Raw genomic sequence first — 8,788 nt, 5'->3', positions numbered from 1 at the left:
ATACCGTTTGTAAGTTTTGGACATTAACCCTTTAAGGACCAAGCCACTTTGTAGGTTAATGACAAGGTCTTAATTTTGAAATCGGACCACTGTCTGTTGTGAGTTCATTCTCTGGTTCACCAGTTGTGAGTTCCCCTTCCAGACTTTCTCTGGTGGTGACAGGAGGTGGTGAGGCTGGTTTGATCGGTGGAGGTCTGCCACCTGAGAATGAGGATAACGATTGGACCTCGGGATTCTCAGATTGGATTTAAGACTGCCGACGCCCTATTCAGTTGCTGGTGATTTCTTCTGGCTTGTCAGCTCTTGGTTTTCACCTCTGTTCCAGTCATCTAAAGCTAAGTTTTTCTGCTAATGTTCACACTTGATTTTGTTGGTCTGTTCAGTTTTTTGTGTGGTCAGCCAGCCCTGGCTGGGGGCTGTGCTGAATTTCCACTCTTATTTATCAGTATTTTGCCAATTGGCTTTTTGTCCCTTGCTAGTTCGGTCTCTTTTTGCTCTGTCTCAGAATATTTCAGAGTGCTGATATAGTGGGAGAAGTCTAGTGACTTCAGGGTTAATTTTGCTATCAGAAGTGCTGGACATTATTTTTGTAGGGTTTTTTGCAGGTTGCAGACAGTGTCTTTCCTTTCCGTTTAGTTAGTTTGGGCCCCATCATTTGCTCAGCCTATTTTCCTGCCTGTGTTTGTGCCTTCAACTTGTTTGACCGTCAATACATGTGTGGGGGCTATCTATTCCTTTGGGGTCTGCTCTGGGGCAGTTAGTTTTCCCTTTTCTTGCTTTAGGCTTATTTAGCCCTCCGGCCGTGACGAGGCGTCTAGGAACATCGTAGGCATGCTCCACGGCTACTGCTAGTTGTGTGGTAAGTTCAGGGATCTGCAATCTGCATAGTTACCAACCTCTCTGGTTTTCTGTGACTTAGCTGGTTTTGTTTTTTCCTCCTCGGTGACCCATTCATAACAGAATCACCAGCCATACCGCAGATTCTAGGGTACTGAAAAGCAGGAAGGAGTTGTTTAAAAAAGAAAAAAAAGTGTCAGAATTTATTTTTTTTTTATATATATTCTTTCCTCTTTTTTCTCTGGGGCCGTAGGAGGATTTTTTTTTTCTTTTTCCTAATGGAGATTAAGCAATTGTCGGATTGTGTGGAGCAGCTGGCTGCTGAAGTGCAGGGAATTTCCACCTACCTCATTCAGTTACATGCTGCTGAACCTAAGATCCCTACTCCTGATTTGTTTTCTGGGGATCGGTCTAAATTTCTGAATTTTAAGAATAATTGTAAATTATTTCTGGCCTTGAAGCCTAGTTCATCGGGGAGCTCTGTGCAGCAGGTTAAAATTGACATCTCCTTGCTGCGCGGCGATCCCCAGGATTGTGCTTTTTCTCTGACACCTGAAAATCCTATTCTGACTAATGTGGATGCATTTTTTCAAGTCTTGGGGTTGTTGTATGATGAACCTAATGCTGTTGGTCAAGCTGAGAGAACCCTGTTGGCATTAAACCAGGGTCAGGATCCTGCAGAGTTATACTGTCAAAAATTCCAAAAGTGGGCTGTCCTTACTACATGGAATGATAGCGTTTTGGCAGCTCTCTTTTGGAAGGGTTTATCAGAGACCGTAAAAGATGTTATGGTGGGATTTGCTGTTCCCTCTGGTCTGGATGATTCTATGTCATTAGCCATTCAAGTTGATCGGCGTTTACGTGAACGTAAAACTACACGGGAGGCGCTGCCACCTTTTGAACAAACGTCTGAACCTATGCAATGTGATGGGGTTTTGTCTAGGGCACAACGTCAGGAGTTTAGAAGGCGTAATAAGCTGTGTTTTTTCTGTGGAGACGTCTCTCATACTAGCTCTGTCTGCCCAAAACGAGAAAAACATTTTGCACACACATTTGCTGTGGGCAGTATACAACCTAAGTTTCTTTTGGCAATTACTCTGATCTGCTCCTTATCCACATTTTCCACGAAGGCTTTTGTGGGTTCAGGAGCAGCGTTGAATCTGATGGATTTGGACTTTGCTAAACGTTGTGGTTTTTCCATGACGCCTCTGCAGACGCCTATTCCTTTGAGGGGTATTGATGCTACTCCTTTGGTGGAGAATAAACCTCAGTTTTGGACCCAGGTGATAATGCGAGTTGCCCCAGACCACCAAGAAAATTTTAAATTTTTGATGCAGCATAATTTGCATGATACTATTATTCTGGGTTTTCCTTGGTTGCAAACTCATAATCCAGTTTTGGATTGGAAATCTGGGTCTTTGGTGAGTTGGGGTTGTCAGTGTGTTCTTAGGGACGCTCCTGTTTTCTCCACCTCTCCTCAGTCTCATGATATTCCTGATTTTCTCTCTCACCCATGACAGCACCACGGAGAGAGGGGAGAGAGGGGATACGCCCTTCAGGGACAGGAACCTACAGAGAAAGGGCGGTACCTCTCCTCCGCCTTCAGTTGGGTTCCTGTCCCTGACGGAGGGACCCACAGTACGGCGTACCTGCGTACCCAAGGAGTCCGGGGCCGGCCTGTCCGGTTATCGGCAGCGGGGAGGCCCCTGTCGCGGCAGGTGCGGTGCCCGAAGCCGCCACCGCCGGGGCCGATGCGGGCTGCCGAGTGAGCGGGGGGGGAGAGACGCCGGAGTCGCCGCTCCGGAAAGGAGATTGGGGCTCAGCGGGACCCGGTGGAGCGTGGGCAGCGTCATGGTACGGAGAGTACCAAGATGGCCGCTGCCCCGGAAGTAGAGCCAGCGACTTCCGGGTCCCGGAACCGGGCGCATGCGCAGGAGCGCGCTTCCCGACCAGCGCGTGCAGGGGGAGCGGTGACGTCATGCGGCGCTAAATTTAAAAAAGGTGAGGTGCAGAAACTCCTGGCTGGAAGCGATCCTAATAATGGAGGATAGCGACCAGCAACAGGAGCAGAGGCAGCAGCTGAAACAGCAGCAGCAGCACCACCAACACCACCACCGACAAAAGGAACGAAACACAGAGTGCCGTTCCAGCAGTCACTCCACGCGGCGTAGCACGTCAGCAGCGAGGAGCAAAACGCCACCAGGAGATCAGCCTATACAGGACCTGACTCCGTCTCCCGAACCGGTACCTGCAGCCGAGCCCCTTTTTTTTCTTGGGGTAAGTGATCTTCGTGAATGTCACCCTTGTAATGCAATCCCTCTCCCTTATTAGGGAAAGAAGAAGGCTAAAAAGAAGAACAGGGAATGTCCCACTTGTGCTAAACCCCTACCGGTATCATGGGAGAAAAAAACTATGCGAGTCCTGTACAAAAGAAATTGTTTGTCAGGAGACTCCGGATTTCGCATCTGACCTAAGGGCCGCAATTAAATCAGAGGTTCAGAGTGCCCTCGAATCCCTTAAACATAAGGATAAAACGAGGAAAAAAGACACGGTAGAAACCTCCCAGTCAGATTCTTCCACATCAGGGGAAATCTCGTCTAAATCCTCAGAATACGGCTCCTCATCCTCAGACGAGGAAACAGGAGGGCGCCATTGTTTTCCCCTAGAAGAGGTAGACAAACTGGTAAAAGCGGTAAGATCTACCATGGGGGTATTGGACCCAAGGCCGGATAAGACAGTCCAGGACATAATGTTCGGGGGGCTAGGCCAGAAAAAACGGAGAGTATTTCCGCTAAACGAAATCGTCAAGGGTCTAATCAAAAGGGAATGGGATAAGCCAGATAGGAAAAATACTACGGTCCCTTCCCTTAAAAGGAAATATCCCTTTGAGGAGGAGGCATCCACATCTTGGGATAGAGCCCCGAAACTCGATGTAGCAGTTGCTAAAGCCTCAAATAAATTCGCCCTTCCCTTTGAGGACATGGGCACCCTCAGGGACCCCCTAGATAAGAAGGCGGATACCTTTCTAAAGGGGGCTTGGGAGTCTGCAGGCGGTAACCTCAGGCCAGCGATAGCGGCGACATGTACCTCAAGAGCCCTAATGGTATGGGTGGACCAACTTGAGAAATAGCTGAGGGAAGGGACACCTAGAGATAAAATTTTAGATTCTATCCCAGTAATAAGGGGAGCGGCTGCATTCCTAGCAGACTCATCGGCCGATTCAGTCAGACTATCGTCCAAAACAGCAGCACTTTCAAACGCGGCCCGAAGGACACTATGGCTTAAAAGTTGGCCAGGGGACCTTCAGACCAAAATGAAATTATGCTCCATCCCCTGTGAAGGAAAATTCCTTTTTGGGGAAACATTAAATGACATCCTCCAGAAAGCAGGGGACAAGAAAAAAGGATTCCCAAATTTAGGGCCAGCGGCATTTAAAAGGCCCTTTCGGAATAGTAAGTTTTTTCAGAGAAGACCACCAAGGGAACAAAAGTGGGATGATAAAAGAAGAGATAGAGGCTTCTTCTTTAATAACTCTCCCCGGGACAAAAAGCCCTCCAAGTGACAGTACGCCAAGGGTGGGGGGAAGGTTATCCTTTTTCCTTCCAGCCTGGAGGAGAATTTCAACAAACCCATGGATAATAAACCTAATCCAGGAGGGCCTAAGGATAAACTTTTTCTCTCTCCCGCCTCAAAAATATGTAACAACGCCGCTGAGATCCAGCATGCGAGAACAGGAAGCGCTAGAAAGCGAGGTTCTAGGCCTAGTAAAAAAAGGAGTCCTCCAGGAGGTCCCCCTGCAGGATATGGGCAGAGGGTTCTACTCCCCTCTTTTTCTAGTAACCAAACCAGACGGCACCTTTCGTACAATTATAAATCTGAGAAAGCTAAACAAATACGTCAAGAACCAGAGCTTCAAAATGGAGTCGATCAAATCTACCACCAAAGTCCTGTTCCCAAACTGCTACATGACGGTGTTGCACCTCAGCGACGCTTATTACCACGTCCCTATCCACAAAGACTCCAGGAAGTATCTGAGGTTAGCCGTCTCAATAAAAGGCAAGGTGAAAGAATTTCAGTACAGAGCCCTGCCGTTCGGAATATCGATAGCCCCGCGAGTATTCACCAAAATAGTAGCGGAAATGATGGCTCATATAAGGGAACAAGATATAATAATAATCCCGTATCTGGACGATTTCCTAATAGCGGGCAGCTCGGCTCAAAAATGCAGGGAACAGAGAGACAGGGTGATGAACACTCTACAAGACCTGGGCTGGCTCCTAAATCTAAAAAAAAATCAAGATTGGAGCCCAGCAGGGTACAAGAATTCTTGGGCCTAACACTAGACTCAAACATTCAGGAGTGTCGCCTCCCAAACCACAAAAAGGAGAAGATCGCTCAAATTACAGCAAGAGCAATCCAAAATCCCTCCATGACACTAAGGAAGGCCATGTCACTGTTGGGTTCACTATCTGTCTGCCTACCAGCAGTTCAATGGGCTCAGTTACACACGAGAAATCTCCAGTGGGACGTATTGGCCAACCAGGCAGTAATAGGGGGACACCTAGAGGGTCGCATTACCCTAAATTCAAGCACTATTCATTCCCTAGCTTGGTGGGGAAACCAGGACAACCTGTCCAAAGGGATCCCCTGGGCACCAAAGATAACACACATAGTGACAACAGATGCCAGTCCCACAGGATGGGGAGCGCACATGAACAACGAGGTGACTCAGAGCGTATGAGGAAATCAAGAACTAAGAGCCTCCTCAAATCAAAAGGAGCTTCTAGCAGTAGGCTATGCCCTAACACACTTCCTACCCCTACTCCAGAACCACCATGTCCATATCCTTTCAGACAATCGGGTCACAGTGGCCTACATAAATCACCAGGTGGGAACCAGGTCCCGAGCCCTAATGGACACATCCGCCAAAATCCTCAAACTAGCGGAGGCAAACCTTTTATCTCTGACAGCCCTACATATCCGCGGTACAGAGAATCAAAGGGCAGACTTTCTGAGCCGCACCCAATTACGACAGGGGGAATGGGTACTAAAGCAGTCCATTTTTCGGCAGATTGTAAAAATGTGGGGGACCCCAGAAGTGGATCTGTTCGCCGACTTCAAAAACAAAAAAGTAGACGCCTTTTGCTCCCTAGATCCCAGGGGGAATCCTCTAACTCTGGACGCATTTATGCTCCCATGGACACAGAATCTAACATATGCCTTTCCCCCAATCATGCTCATTCCAGCAGTCCTAAAGAAAGTCAGGGAGGACAGGGCAAGAATGATACTGATAGCCCCCTTCTGGCCCAAAAGAACCTGGTTTTCCTGGCTAAGAATGCTCTCAGTAACCGACCCATGGGTCCTACCAGATCTCCCGGACCTGCTATCGCAGGGCCCAGTGCTACATCCTCAGGCACCGAACCTCCATTTAACAGCATGGAATTTGAAAGGGCACTGATGAGGGACAGAGGTTTTTCAGAAAACCTGATAACTACACTACAAAAGAGTAGGAAACCGGTTACAATGAGAGCTTATGGCAGAATATGGAAAAAATTTCTATCCACCTCTAGGGCAAAGGTTCAGGACGGGGTTCAGATTGATAAGATCCTAGAATTTCTACAAGAGGGCCTAGAACAGGGTCTGGCGGTCAACACATTAAAAGTACAAATAGCGGCATTAGGCGCCCTCTATAACCATGATGTGGCAGGTGACCCCTGGGTAGCACGGTTTATTAAACCCGCAACCAGATCAAGGCCAATAGCCAGTCAAAGATTACCATCATGGGACCTGAATCTTGTACTTTCAACACTGACAGGCCCTCCGTTTGAACCAATTCACTCGGCACCACTAAAAATCCTATCTCTTAAAACGGTGCTTCTGGTGGCACTAACATCAGCCCGAAGAGTGAGCGATATTCAAGCCTTGTCAGCGGGGCCTCCTTTTGAGGATAGAGTCATCTTAAAACCTGACCCAGCCTATTTACCTAAAGTGCCATCACATTTTCACAGGTCCCAGGAGGTAGTCCTTCCTTCCTTCTGCCCAAATCCAAAAAATAAGGGGGAAGAAAAGTTCCACACTTTAGATGTTAAAAGGTGCCTAGTACAGTACTTAGAGGCCACCAAAAAGTGTAGGAAGGAAGGCTCTCTCTTTGTATGTTTCCAGGGTCCTCGGAAGGGGCTCAAAGCATCCAAGAGTACCCTGGCAAGGTGGATAAGGGATGCGATTGCCCTGGCATATTCATCCAGCGGGAATACCATCCCAGAAGGGCTGAGAGCTCATTCCACAAGGGCAATGGCGACCTCATGGGCTGAAAGATCTGAGGTATCAATAGAACAAATCTGTAAGGCGGCCACCTGGTCATCACCTTCGACCTTTTTTAGGCACTATAGATTAGATCTAGCCTCTACATCTAACCTGACCTTCGGGAGAAGGGTCCTTCAGGCGGTGGTCCCTCCCTAAGCTACCAATCTCTGAAATTCTCTCTGTGGTGCTGTCATGGGTGAGAGAGAATAGCTTAGTTACTCACCGATAACGGTGTTTCTCGGAACCCATGACAGCACCCGCTTATTCCCCTCCCCTTCACGAGTATGGTGAGCACGTTTTATTGTTAGTAGAGTGTTTCCGTTTAGGCACGGTGCTTTGATAAGCAGTATTATAATATTGTGTATGTATTTCTGTTGTCTAACTAACCTGGAGACCCTCTGATGCTCTGTAACCAACTGAAGGCGGAGGAGAGGTACCGCCCTTTTTCTGTAGGTTCCTGTCCCCGAAGGGCGGATCCCCTCTCTCCCCTCTCTCTGTGGTGCTGTCATGGGTTCCGAGAAACACCGTTATCGGTGAGTAACTAAGCTAATCTAGCTGATATTTCTGATGTATTTAGTGAGAGCAAGTCTGCGTCTTTGCCTCCTCACAGGAGTTATGACTGCGCAATTGAGTTGATGCCTGGGTGTAAATTTCCCAAGGGTCGGCTTTTCAACTTATCAGTACCCAAACATGATGCTATCCTATCCTATATTAAGGAGTCATTGGAGAAGGGTCATATTAGACCATCCTAGTCACCTTTAGGTGCTGTTTTTTTTTTTGTGGCCAAGAAAGATGGTTCATTAAGACCGTGTATTGATTATCGTTCCCTTAACAAGATGACGGTTAAATATCAGTACCCGTTACCTCTGATGTCTGATTTATTCTCCAGAGTTAAGAGTGCCTGCTGGTTTACTAAGCTTGACCTCAGGGGGGTGTATAATCTTATTCGCATCAAGCACGGGGATGAATGAAAGACGGCGTTTAATACTCCGGAGGGACATTTCGAGTACCTGGTGATGCCTTTTGGGCTCACTATGGCCCCTTCTGTCTTCCAGTCCTTTATGAATATTTTCTGTGACTTTGTGGATAAGTTTTTGATCATCTATCTGGATGATATTTTGATCTTTTCTAGTGATTGGGATTCTCATGTGGAACACGTCCGGACTGTGTTCCGGATTTTGAGGGAGAATTCCCTGTATGTTAAGGGATCGAAATGCCTCTTTGGTGTACAGAGGATTTCATTTTTGGGATTCATCTTATCTCCATCGACTATTGAAATGGACCTGGCCAAGGTACAGGCCATTTATGATTGGGTTCAGCCTACTTCTTTGAAGGCCCTCCAGAAGTTTTTGGGTTTTGCTAATTTCTATCGTAAATTTATAGGTAATGTTTCTGGTATTGTCAAACCACTGACTGATCTGACCAAGAAGGGTGCTGATGTGCTGAATTGGTCTCCTGAGGCTATCTCAGCACTTCAGGAGCTTAAGCAGAGATTTACTTCAGCTCCAGTTTTACGGCAACCTGATGTCTCACTTCCATTTCAGGTGGAGGTAGATGCTTCTGAGATTGGTGCAGGAGCTGTTTTGTCCCAAAAAGACCCTGTGACTTCTAAGATGAATCCCTGTGCTTTCTTTTCTCGAAAGTTCTC

Source organism: Dendrobates tinctorius, unplaced genomic scaffold (assembly GCF_039654945.1).
Source record: "Dendrobates tinctorius isolate UK_male_01 unplaced genomic scaffold, ASM3965494v1 ptg000183l, whole genome shotgun sequence".
NCBI lineage: Eukaryota > Metazoa > Chordata > Amphibia > Anura > Dendrobatidae > Dendrobates > Dendrobates tinctorius.
Note: the sequence above shows the minus strand (reverse complement) of the source record.